Raw genomic sequence first — 13,592 nt, forward strand, 5'->3', positions numbered from 1 at the left:
AAAAGGACAAGGGCCAAATTTCAAATTATCTAACAGTCCACGACTGCTTCTCCTGCCCTTCACCAGCTTCTTTAAACCTGCCACCCATTAGGTCTTTCAACTCCTGCTTTGTCATAAATACAGACAACATTAAGCAGACACGTTTACTGCCTCTACTCATTACCTCAATACCATTACTGTGCGTTCAAATGCCTTCTAGGGATTCTCTTGGCCAATATGGAGCAAAACTGATTACGCAGCACTTCACAATTTAATACCCTGCATTTCCTGATTGTTTTAAAACAGTGTGAAACACTCTCTGCCCTTTCAAATCCTGTTCTGAAGTTCACAGTTTTGCACCCTGTGAAATTAACTTCAGTCTCTTAACTAAATGCAAAGGTGAAATCTTCTCCCATACTCCCATTTTCTTCTCCGAAAGCCATGGGATACTCTCAAAACATGTCCCTGGGGTGCTTTTTTGGTAATTGTCCAAATAAGATGCAGAAAAATGCAGCTGTGGTAGCCCAGGTAGTTATGAAGCACATTAGGTAAGCATCAGTAGTATAGTCAGCCAGGGGTCCTGGGATTGCGTTCATTTGGCCTACTTGAAAACCTTCCTGTATCCTGTATAATTGTTTTTGCAGATCAGGTTTAGATGTGTGTGTGGGGGGGGAGGTACTGCGCTGGGAATAACAAAGACATGGCACCAAAATTTATAGTTAAAAAACCCCCCCAAACAGATAAGAAACTTGTTAAAACTCTGCAGATCTCTGGCAAGAAAATGCTATTCCTGGTAACTGGCCTCTAAGGTCTTTTAATTTTAAAAACCCTCAGGCCAACACTTCATGCACGGTGGAGCAGCACAAGCTGGGCAGCTTCTTCCCAACACCTGCCTTCCCAACGCCAAGAGTCACTGTTAGTTCTGAGGAAGGAAGAGGCTTAGCAGAGGTAGTCCAGTGCTCCTGCCACCATGTTTGCACCTCACTGGGAGCCAGAGTGGTGTAGTGGTTAAGAGCAGTAGACTCGTAATCTGGTGAACCGGGTTCGTGTCTCCGCTCCTCCACATGCAGCTGCTGGGTGACCTTGGGCCAGTCACACTTCTCTGAAGTCTCTCAGCCCCACTCACCTCACAGAGTGTTTGTTGTGGGGGAGGAAGGGAAAGGAGATTGTTAGCCGCTTTGAGACTCCTTAGGGTAGTGATAAAGCGGGATATCAAATCCAAACTCCTCCTCCTCTTCTTCTTCTTCACTGAACTCCCTACCCCGTGTCTCACCTTTCCTCCTTTCAGGAATGCTCAGTGTTGGGAATGCAGGTGAGCAACGTTGCCTTGCCTTACCCACCCCCCTCCGATGGCTGCTGCATCTAGTGGTGTTAGTGCTTATAGTATATTTGAAAGAAAGGAAAAAACAAGAAAGGTTGACAAGCTGAGGGGGAACAGAATAAATGTTTATTCTTTGCAGGAAGGCAGAATCTTGAGGTGGCTCTCAGCCTGTTTTAAAAGCTTGCATTGCAGAAATCAGTATCATCACAGCACCTGAGTTCCTGAAGCATGTTGTCTCGCTGTAAAGAATTTTCACACCGCACTTTATCCTTCTTTGCACAACCGAGTATTTTATCTATAAACTTCTCATCTGAGACAAGGTGTGAAGAGGAAGAAAGAGGAAAAGAGAAAAGAGTGAAGATATGTATCATCCTCACTCTCAGTCCTCACAATGATTAACTGGAATTCACTTAAAATATCCAAGGTGCTCTCCATTAAAAAGCCTGGTAATACTGATGGCTGAGAAATTAAGAAACAAAAGGGCTGAATCGAGACATATATATATATATATATATATATATATATATATATATATATATATAAAATTAGGAAAATGTGTTGTAAACTTTATAATGGGAAATCACATTGGAGAAAGATGGGACTCCACGGTGCCATCCAGTGTCATAGTGTTATAACGCATATAAAACGCTTTTTCTTTACTAATGCAGGTGAGTCCAAGGTTTATTACTCTGGGGAAACAAAGCTATTCTGAATACATGTCTCTCTCCACCTTCTTCTACAGCCCCTAAATCTGCTCTAGAAGGTAGAGAGAAACCCACAAACAAGTTTAGGAGGCACATATGGGACAGAGGGGGGGGGATGCTTATTTTGTGAGCTGACCTTGGTACCCACATGCATACAGTGGGATATTGCAGTGAAACATAAGTATGCATGGAGGCTTTGAGACCAGAGAGCTGTGTTTTATAGAATTAGGTCGCACACCCTCTTCTCTGGTGATGTAAGTATCTTATTTGACCTTCTTTTCATTATTTCAATGTGCTGGGGGTGGGTGACAATAAATTTTCTGCACCGGGTATCACCTGACTTTGCTACGCCACTGGGTGATGGAGGAAATAAGACCTTCTCTTCCTTTCTACACTCACACTCTCTTCAACTATGTAACAACCTGGAAAGAAATGTCTGAGCTTGTTGCATACAAGCTCAGACTGCATGCTTGAAGCTATGCTTCTGACAAAGGCATTTCCATGAATTATTCCACTTTGTTGTATCACTAAGCTGAAAGAAATGGAAAATAAGCAGAAGGGGAATGTGGACCATGGAGCCCAAACAAGGCACAACCTTTGCAGCTGTTTCTTACTTATATAGGTGATGATGCCAACACAGATTCCTTCATCATCAACTTCACATGTTTTGTGTTTGCATGGGACTCCTGGTATCACAACGATGCATTTTATACAGAGGCGAGCATCTGCTTCAAAAGAGAATACAAAAATGTTGTGAATAATGGAGGGTTGCTTTGATCGATGGATTATATTTCTATGCCGCTTTTCATTCAAAGGAACCCCAAAGTGTCTTAGAAACAATGAATGACAATAGCATCATAGAGCATCAGAAATACAGCAGAAATCATATAGAATAATTAACAAGATTTTTAAAAAGTAATAGCCAAATGGCTACGGAGTTTCCCTAAGCATCTGTAAAATGTGAAATGGAGAAATGGAGAAAGAGGCAGCCCCCAGACCACTTCTGAAGGACTTTCTGCTTGTAAAAGTAAAGCTGGTTGGATTTTTCATGGCTTGTTCTTTAAAGAATTGACCCCAAATGGGATTAAAAGGAGTTGGCACAGGATGGGAAAACACTGAGCCATCCACCCCTAGCTTTGAGATGAACCCATAGTTTGCCCTGATCTTTTTTTAAATAAATAGTTTTTATTAAAGATTTCTTGTGCTACAGAAGGCTTGCCCATATCAGGAGTTTTATTTTCTGTTTGCAAAGTATCTCTACCCAGTAAAGGAGTCAGTTTCCCTGCTTGAATATTAGGGAGAGTTGCTTAAATACATAAAATGTTGAACAGATTCTAACAGGCTGCAGTAAAGAAAGAGATGTGAAGCAGGGCCGCTCCATCATTGATTGCAGGGGGTTGGACTAGATGACCCTTGGGTCCCTTCCAACTCTAAGATTCTCTGATTCTCTGATCAACTTCACTGCAACAACAGCTGCCCTTGGCTCACCCTCTCCCTCAATTGCCACCTAGCAACAGTCTTCCCATTAAGGTGCAACAGAGGGAGAGAACAGAAGAAGGGCCATTTCATTGGCTAAGTTCAGATTCTGTGGACAGAGCATAAATTTGGTTTGGTTCATACTTCAGTATGAAACTACCTAAGTTGCATTTTCCTTTTCTTAACCTGCCTCCCTTGGCTGACAGTGCTTTTCCCAACTCTTGCAAAAAGAACATACCTCCAGGTGTGAGGAACAGGAAAACACAGATTGCAAGAAGTACTTGACTTGGGATGGACATCTTGGTATCAAAAGGACACTGTATGTTCTCCTGCAGAGCCCCAAATCACAGAGGAATAAATGTGGACCTTTACTGGATTCCTCCAGGTTGGAGAAGCTTCTTCCTTTGATCCTTTTAATGACACCTTAGAGATCATGATGTTCTTGGAAAGGAAGTATAAAGATAAATGGGTGGGTCGTAACATCATGAACTGGCCACTCATCATGGAACGAAAATCCCAATTTAAGTGAGAATTTGAAGTGTGGGCGGAACAGATTCTTTGATGTCAGGCCTTCAGTGGCCTCTGCAAGTCTCCACTGGCACACTTATAGCAGATTTTGATAGCCAAGATGTGTAAATAAGAAGCAGAGTCTTGACGTTCCTGAAAGACTAAATGCATTCCCCCACACCCAAAGAACAAGAAAGTGTTATAGGACTTCCTTTCAACATCCTTTGTTTTATTTCGTACAGTCACACCTCATGTTGCGTCCGCTTCAGGTTACGTGTTTTCGTGTTGCGTCCCGCAGCAACATGGAAGTACCGGAAAGGGTTACTTCTGGATTTTGCGACTGGTGCATGCGCAGAAGCACTAAATCACGCAGTGCACATGCGCAGACGCAGCGCTTTGGCTTGCATCAATTCCATGTTATGGACGGGCCTCCGGAATGGATTCCGTCCATAACATGATGTTCCAGTGTATTGAAGAGACTTTATCCACTCAGTCAGTAAACCTACACCCACTTACCAAGGAGTAAGCGCCATTTAACTAAGTAGATTTCACTTCTGAGTAGACCCATGCAGGATCACCTTTTTTCAGGTTTCATTCAATGAACATGAAATGTGACATGTAGTGTTAATGGCATTGTCCAGATTATCTAGTAATACTTTATTTAGAATTTCAGCATTTGGTTTTGAGTGCAAAATTAAGAAGATGAGAAGAGCCTGCTGGATCAGGCCAATGACCAATTCAGTCCAGCATTCTGTTCTCATAAGAGTCAGCCAGATGCCTCTGGGAAACTGGCTTGAAGGACCCAAGCACCAGGGTCTTCTTCCCTCCAGTTATTTTCAGCAACTGGTAATCGGAAGCAGCTCTCAAAGCGTGATTGCCAGAGAAAGTGTTCCTGACAAATTGGTACACAAAGCTCCTGCCCATTAGAAATGCATTCAGGACACATAAGAAACCCATAAAGAGAGAATGCAATTGCACATTGTACTTAAGGTACACAGTATAGTTCCATCTGGCTGAACTCAGATAGCAATGTCCCAACTCCTGCCTGCCTCCATATAATTTCAGTACACTGTAGGAAGTGTACCAGAGCAAATGCATCCGCTGGCCAAGAAAGCACATACATAAAAGGCAAATGATGAAATGAAAAACTCACAAGGTCATAGGCTGATGACTGTTTCATTTCAGTTTCTGGCCAAAAACCTCCCCTTTCATGCTATAAGGCATGGAGAGTCCTCCCCTCCCTTCAGTGAGTTCAAAGACAAGAATTAACAAGCACTTTCTATTTTATAGTCCTTTTTATTCAGTCATCTGGTTGCAAGCAAAAATCCATATCCCTCCACAAGGAGCGAAGTTAGCTACTATGAATCCTCCCCTTTCCATCCCCCACAACATCGCGGGCGTCAACAAGAAGTTCCTCCTCTCTGCATTCTTTGTTCTCTAATACGGACAGACCTCCTAGTTTTGGGGGAGGGAGGGTCTCCCTTACTCTCTAATGATGTCTCTGCTGGCTGTTCCTTCCCTTCTGTTTTTCCTTCCATTATCTCGTAGCTTGGCAACTCCTGTCTAAGATGCTCTGTGTCTGTGTCTCTCCCTGCTTCTGAAACTGCTGGAGACAAGGGGCACGAATCTTCCCACTCCTCCAGCTCCTCTTCAAAGAGGATCTCATCTGCCTGAGAATGCATTCCCCAATCCTGTGATTCAGACCATTCCCTGACACATGCTGATTGGGCTGTTCTAGGATACTATGGGTGGCATTGTGGTCTAAACCACTGAGCCTTGGGTTTGCCAATCAAAAGGTCGGCGGTTTGAATCCCTGCAATGGGGTGAGCTCCCGTTGCTCTGTCCCAGCTCTTGCCAACCTAGCAGTTCAAAAGCATGCCAACAAGTGCAAGTAGATTAATAAGTACCGCTCTGGAAGGAAGGTAAACAACGTTTCCGTCTGCTGCTCTGGTGTCGGTGTTCGTCTGTGCCAGAAGCGGCTTAGTGATGCTGGCCACATGACCTGGAAAAACTGTCTGCGGAGAGGACAAACACCGGCTCCCTCGGCCTGTAAAGCGAGATGAGCGCCGCAACCCCAGAGTCGTTCGCAACTGGACTTAACTGTCAGGGGTCTCTTTACCTTTACTGTACCTTAGGATACTGCAGCTGAAATAGCACGGATTAATTTGAACCCCCTTAACCCCCCCCCCCACTATCTTGGACTATTACACCACTGCATATATCATGCTTGAAAGAAAAGAAAAAACCAAGAAAGGATGACAAGCTAAAGAGAAACAGTATATAATTTTTATTCTTTGCAGGAGGGTGAAGGCTGATGACTGTGTCAATTCTGTTTCCAAGAATTGCCATGTCCAAGCTTGCCATGTCAACATTTAAAGGGGAAATATATTAGTGCAGAGATGGAGCCTCTTTTTCAACTCCAGGGAAATTCTGAAGGTGCAAGGGGTTCATGCCAGTGGCCACACACATTGACTAAGAAGAGGCAGGCAGCTTATACACACATGTCATGGGAGAGAAGCACTATGACAACTGACACATTTGTTAATTTTGGATTCTGTCTCATTTCTTGATTCCTAAATTCAGTTTTCCAGAATTCCACAACAATTCATTATTTTAATGATATTTGGAAGTAATTGTGCTGGGCCTGGGGGTAACACAAGAACCTTGGTCCAGGTCCAGTCCAGAATCTAAAGGTTCTGCTAGGAGTCAGTCCGACAGGGTCAAGGCAGGAAACCAGGCAAGGACAGGTACAGGATCTGGCATACAGCAATGTTGCTCCTGCAACCTGGGGCGGGGTCTGACAGTCTTTTATCTTTGTTGGGGTAACGGCCGGCCCTGATCCCCCAGCGACTCACCTCCCTGTTGCGCTCGAAGGTGAGCACTCCTCCTGCAAGTACTCAGGTCTCTCCTTCTCTTAGACCTCAGTCTCTGCAGCCAGGGAGACGTCGGTGTGTTACTAGACCCAGGGGCTGCCTCAGCCTCCCCTGACCAAACCGGTAGTGGAGCAGCTGTAAGTGATGGCCCAGCTGAAGGCAACAAGATAATCCCCGCATCTGGAGCCAGGGCAGGCTCAGGCACCTGACTCGGTCCAAATGGCACTGAAAGCCATCCAAATTAGTTGCCAGTTCCAGCAAGCTCTTCTTACATTCTTAATTTTGCACTCAAAACCAAAATCTGGAATTCTAAATAAAGTATTACTAGATATTCTGGACGTTACCATGAACATTATACGACTCATCTCTTGTTCCTTGAATGAAACCTGAAAAAGGTGATCCTGTATGGGTCTACTCAAAAGTGAACTCTGCTGAGTTCAGTGGAGCTTACTCCTTGGTAAGTGGGTGTAGGTTTACTGACTGAGTGGACGAAGTCTCTTCAATACAAAATAAAACAAAAGACGTTGAAAGGATATCCTATAACACTTTCTTCTTCTTTGGGAGTGGGGAAATGCATTTAGTCTTTCAGGAACGTCAGGACTCTGCTGCTTATTTACACATCTTGGCTATCAAAATCTGCTGTAAGATTGTCACTCCCATCTTTTCTATATTAGTGAGGCTAAAGAATTTATTTTTGAATGGGCATGCATAAGGTTGTGAGGTAAGTATGGCTTTGCGGTGTTTATATTGTCATTTCTACAGATTTATTATATCAAATTAGAAACATTAAAACCATTGTCCATTTATTGTTGGGCAAGCATTGATGACATTTCTGATTTTGCCCTGCATTTATTTGGTCCTAATGTTGGCTATTTGCAGACTAGTTGCGCTGCAGAGAGCTTGCTGGGGAGCCAACACATTACAAGGAACACAAAATAACTTTAGCTAGGTTTTAATAACAAAAACAAAAACTCCTTTTAGACTTAATATATCAGTAAACATGCCCCATCCACCAACCCAACCACCAGTGTACTGAGACTATATTATGAAGCCTCGTGTCTTTGTTGGATCAAAGAGTGGGTTGTTTTAAGGAACACAGATTTGCTGGGTTTAGAAGGCTTTAACATCAGATTTGGATGGCACGCATATCTGCGGCACAACAAGGAAAAGGTGCATAAAGGATTCTCTAACCACATCATTAGAGGACCACTGCTCGAGGTATGGGAGAAAAATAAAAAAATTGCTTGAAAGAAACACCCCCTGGTGGTTATCACTAATTGATATTTTAACAATTAAAAAAATATATAGAAGGTGAAAGATGGACCTATGAAGATCTTGACATCTTTCCGCAGGGCCTGCAAGACAGAGCTGTTCCACCAGGCCTTTGGTCAGGGCGCAGCCTGACTCCCTCCTTTGGCAATCTTTACAATACTTTAGTTTATGGTTGCCATCAATTTTGATTTTAATTAATTCTTATGATGTTTTTATAATGTTGCACTATTTTAGTGTTCTTAGCCGCCCTGAGCCCGGCTTCGGCTGGGGAGGGCGGGATATAAATAAAATTTATTATTATTATTATTATTATTATTATTTTATTATTATTATTATTATTATTATTATTATTATTATATTATTATTATTATTATTATTATTAATTTATTTATTATTATTATCTTCTGGTAAGAACAGAAAAAGGATGGAAAATCAGAACATATGAAGAGTTAAGAAATAAATTAACAGGCTAGCTGCAATTTCATCAAATTAATGCTCTGTGGATTGAAGATAAAAAGATAGGGATGAATGAAAAAAAAATCCAGATATCAGGTAGAAATATTAGAAGGTAAATCCAAACTTTTATCCAAAATGTATATCCAGTTGCTAGAATGGGATACCAAAGATGAAGAGATAAAAGAAGTTATGGTAAAATGGGCGATAGACTTTGGATATAATTTAGAATATGACAGTTGGGCGAGGCTTTGGAATAAAGGAATGAAATTCACAGCTTGTGTTGCACTTAGAGAAAATGATGTACCGATGGTACATCACACCTGTAAAATTGGAAAAAATGTGTAAGACTGGAGATAAAGCATGTTGGAAATGCAAAATCAAGGAAGGCAATTTCTACCATATGTGGTGGACTTGTGAAGAAATCAAAAAGTTTTGGGAACTTATTTATAATGAATTAAAAAAAATATTTAAATACACCTTTGTCAAAAAACCCGAAGCCTTCCTTTTGGGGGTAATTGGAGACGAAATTAAGAAAGAAGATCAGATATTATTTCAATATGCAACAGTAGCCGCCAGAATATTGATAGCACAAAATTGGAAGACACCAAATATCCCAACTGTTAAATATTGGCAAACTAAATTATTTGAATACGTAGAATTGGCAAAAATGACACAAAAAATCAGAAACCAAAAAGGTACAAAGTTTATTAATGATTGGAATAAATTTATAACATATATTGAAGCAGATGTAAGAAACTTAAAAATCACAGTAGGTTCAATATAAATCCTGCGACGTGCAGATGCTATAAAACGAAACTGCAGAAAGAAAACTTTATGTTACATAGTCCAAAACCGAATTGGAGGGAAGTCAATTATTCTTATGTTGTTAATTATTGTTTCTCTTGTTTCTTGTCGTGTTTTTGTTTTGTCTTTGTTTGTTTTTGTTTGGTTAATAGAAACTAATAAAAAGAATTCAAAAAAGAAAAGAAAAGAAGAGACATACACATCTTGTGGAACAATAATGAACCGTCAAATTTAAAGAGACCATTCAACACCTAAAGGTTGAATTAAACATTAAAACCATTGTCCATTTATTGTTGGGCAAGCATTGATGATATTTTTGAATTTGGCCTGCTTTTATTTGGTCCTAAAAGCAGCAGGTGTGCCAGTGGAGACTTGCAGAGGCCATTGAAGCCCTGACATCAAAGAATCTGTTCCACCCACACTTCAAGTCCTTACTTAAATTGGGATTTTTGTTCTGTGATGAGTGGCCAGTTCATGATGTTATGGCCCACCCATTTATCTTTATAGTCCCTTTCTGAGGACACCATGATCTCTAGGCTGTTGTTAAAAGGATCAAAGGAAGAAGCTTCTCCACCCTGGAGGAATCTAGTGAAGGTCCACATCTATTCCTCTGTGATTTGGAGCTCTGCTGGAGAACACACCTTTTGATACCAAGATGTCCATCCCAAGTCAAGTACTTCTTGCAATCTGTGTTTTCCTGTTCCTCACACCTGGAGGTATGTTCTTTTTGAGAGCTGGGAAAAGCACTGTCAGCCAAGGGAGGCAGCTTAAGTGCAGGTTGGCAGGCCTAAGAGAGGTTCATCTCAGAGCTAAGGGTTGATGGCTCAATGTTTTTCCATCCTCTGCCAACTCCTTTTAATCCCATTTGGGGTCAATTCTTTAAAGAACAAGCCATGAAAAATCCACCCAGCTTTACAAGCATGCTCTCATATCGTAACACAGAAGTGGTCTGGGGGCTTTCTCTTTCTCCATGTCTCCATTTCTCCATTTAATATTTTACAGCTGCTTAGGGAAATTCCATGACCATTTGGCTATTACTTTTTAAAAATCTCGTTAATTATTCTATGTGATTTCTGTTGTATTTCTGATGCTTTATTACCCTAATGTCATTCATTGTTTCTAAGACACTTTGGGGTTCCTTTGAATGAAAAGCGGCATAGAAATATAATCCATCAATCAAAGCAACCCTCCATTATTCACAACATTTTGGTTTTGTCTTTTGGAGCAGATGCTCGCCTCTGTACAAAATGCCTAATTATGATACCAGGAGTACCATGCAATGAACAAACATGTGAAGTTGATGATAGAGGAACCTGTGTTAGCATCACCACCCACGAAGGTAAGAAACAGCTGCAAAGGTTGTGCCTTGTTTGGGCTCCATGGTCCACATTCCCCTTCTGCTTATTTTCCATTTTTTTCAGCTTAGTGATACAGCAGTGGGGAATAATTCATGGAAATGCCTTTGTCAGAAGCATAGCTTCAAGCATGCAGTCTGAGCTTGTATGCAATAAGCTCAGACATTTCTTTCCTGACTGTTGCATAGTTGAAGAGAGTGTGAGTGTAGAAAGGAAGAGAAGGTCTTATTTCCCCCATCACCCAGTGGCGTATCAAGGTCAGGTGGTACCCCGTGCAGAACATTTATTGTCACCCTCCCCAGCACATTGAAATAATTAAAAGAAGGACAAATAAGATACTTACATCACCAGAAAAGAGGGTGTATGGCCCAATTCTATAAAACACAGCTCTCTGGTCTCAAACCCTCCATGCATACTTATGCTTCACTGCAATATCCCGCAGTACGCATGTGGGTACCACACAATACTCCATTCCACTCCTTCCCATATATGCTTCCTAAACTTGTTTGTGTGTTTCTCTCTACATTCTAGAGCAGATTTAGGGGCTGTAGAAGAAGGTGGAGAGAGACATGTGTACCTGTATTCAGAATAGCTTTGTTTCCCCAGACTCAGCTGCATTAGTAAAGAAAAAGAATTTTATATGCATTATAACACTGTGACACTGGATGGCACTGTGGAGTCCCATCTTTCTCCAACGTGATTTCCCATTATAAAGTTTACAACACGTTTTCCTAAAATGTTTATATATATATATATATGTCTAGATTCAGCCCTTGTGTATCTATTCTTTCAGCCATCAGTATTACCAGGTTTTTTAATGGAGAGCACTTTGGATATTTTGTGTGAATTCCAGTTAATCATTGTGGTGACTGAGGATTAGAATGATACATATCTTCACTCTTTTCTCTTTTCCTCTTTCTTCCTCTTCACACGTTGTCTCAGATGGGGAGTTTAGAGATAAAATACTCGATTGTGGAATGAAGGATTTGGTGAACTGTGATATGCCTTCTCCTAATCAAGATGGTATCCATCTGGAAATCAAATGCTGCGATGATTCTGATTTCTGCAATGCAAACTTTTAAAACAGGACGAGAGTCACCTCAAGATTCTGCCTTCCTAAAATAATAAACATTTATTTTGTTCCCCCTCAGCTTGTCAACCCTTCTTGTGTTTTCCTTTCTTTCAAATATGCTATATTCTGTGGTGTAATGGTTCAAGACAGAGGGGGGTAAGTGGGTTCAAAATGGCCAGGACTATTTTGGCTGCAATATACAATAGCAGCCGAATCAGCGTGAAAGGGGAGATTTTTGCTCACTGTATTCTGCAAAGTCAATCATTTAGGAACGCTTGAAACATGAGGAGCTTGGGTTTCAGACCACTAAGTGCGCCTTGTGGTCTGGTGCATCTTATAGAGCAAAAAATATGGTATATGAATGTTCCATGAATAGAAAGCAGAAGGAGCAGCAATGCACCAATAATCTGAGTGAGAGGAGGTGGCCATTTGCAAAAGGTGGCCCACCTCACATACTGTTGTGTATTTACACAGTCTGTTCTGGGATGAGAAGGCTGTCTCCATTTGCTAGACACAGGGTATTACTGTCAGCAGTAACAACAGATGTTCCTTCCTGAAAAGGCAGGAACAAAAGACAGGCTTTTAATTCTTCCTGGACTGTCATTAGCAGCCACAAACTAGGAAGTATATCTTAATGAACTAATCAGTCAGTCTAACCAAATCATCAGTAATCTAGTGATCTGGGAAATAAACAAATCAATTAATTCTGTAATAGCAGGGCTTGTGAACCCAAACAAGTCATTAACAACTATATGCCACAGGCTTGATAGACATCCTTGGTTCTCCACTTTCTGGGACATGAATAAACTGAATGGTCATTGGGACAAGAACCTAGATTTGGCTGCTGGTGGGAGATGTTTCATTTACTACAGTGTTTCTCAACTTTTTTTCAGTCCATGCCCCCTTCAATCCCAGCTCACGTAATAATTTAATTTGTATTTTTCACATGGATTAAAATTTCGTAACTTTAAATTTGTTTACTTATATTGTACATTATAAGTACATTATAAGTACATTGTACATTAGGGACGCAGGTGGTGCTGTGGGTTAAACCACAGAGTCTAGGACCTGCCGATCAGAAGGTCGATGGTTCGAATCCCCGCGACGGGGTGAGCTCCTGTTGCTCGGTCCCTGCTCCTGCCAACCTAGCAGTTCGAAAGCACGTCAAAGTGCAAGTAGATAAATAGGTACCGCTCTGGCGGGAAGGTAAACGGCGTTTCCGTGCACTGCTCTGGTTCACCAGAAGCAATTTAGTCATGCTGGCCACATGACCCTGAAGCTGTACGCCGGCTCCCTTGGCCAATAAAGCGAGATGAGCGCCGCAACCCCAGAGTCGGTCACGACTAGACCTAATGGTCAGGGGTCCCTTTACCTTTACTATTGTACATTACCAAAAACAAGAACAAAAAACCCCCAACACACTCCACACCAAGTTCTTTTTTTAAAAAAAGATATTTATTAAGGTTTCCAAAATATTACAAAATAGAAAAAAAAATACAAAATAAAAATAGTTAAAAACAATTCAATCTTTCAATAACTTAGCTTTCATTTGCTTATTTCCCGAACCTCCTCACGCCTCCCTTTTCTGTATTCCAGTTCAGTTTGTTGGTTCAGCAAATCCCTCCCCTCTTTGTTTATCCTGATCTTCACTCTTAAAATATTTTAGCATTGGATTTTTACCTATTAATAGTTCGTTTTCTCATATTCCCTTATAACATTACAGCTATAAACCACTTAGTTTCTATCCAACATCAGTTTAACATTCATAAATTT

The 13,592-nt window shown here is 41.2% G+C and overlaps 2 long non-coding RNA genes across 2 annotated transcripts in view; one reads left to right on the top strand and one right to left on the bottom strand.

The window, feature by feature from the left end:
- LOC310702848 overlaps positions 1-11,897 on the top strand; it is a 33,333-nt gene extending 21,436 nt beyond the window's left edge. The window contains exon 3 of the long non-coding RNA XR_014523694.1: positions 11,690-11,897. This is a non-coding gene — a long non-coding RNA (uncharacterized lncRNA). The remainder of the gene's footprint in view (positions 1-11,689) is intronic.
- On the bottom strand, positions 1,405-3,851 carry LOC310704598. The gene is made up of 3 exons (XR_014524909.1): positions 3,719-3,851; positions 2,619-2,729; positions 1,405-1,610 (listed from the first exon to the last, which is right to left on the bottom strand). It is a non-coding gene; the product is annotated as an uncharacterized lncRNA (long non-coding RNA).
- Positions 11,898-13,592: the final 1,695 nt, after the last annotated feature.

Source organism: Podarcis liolepis, assembly GCF_965112155.1.
Source record: "Podarcis liolepis genome assembly, chromosome: 3".
NCBI lineage: Eukaryota > Metazoa > Chordata > Lepidosauria > Squamata > Lacertidae > Podarcis > Podarcis liolepis.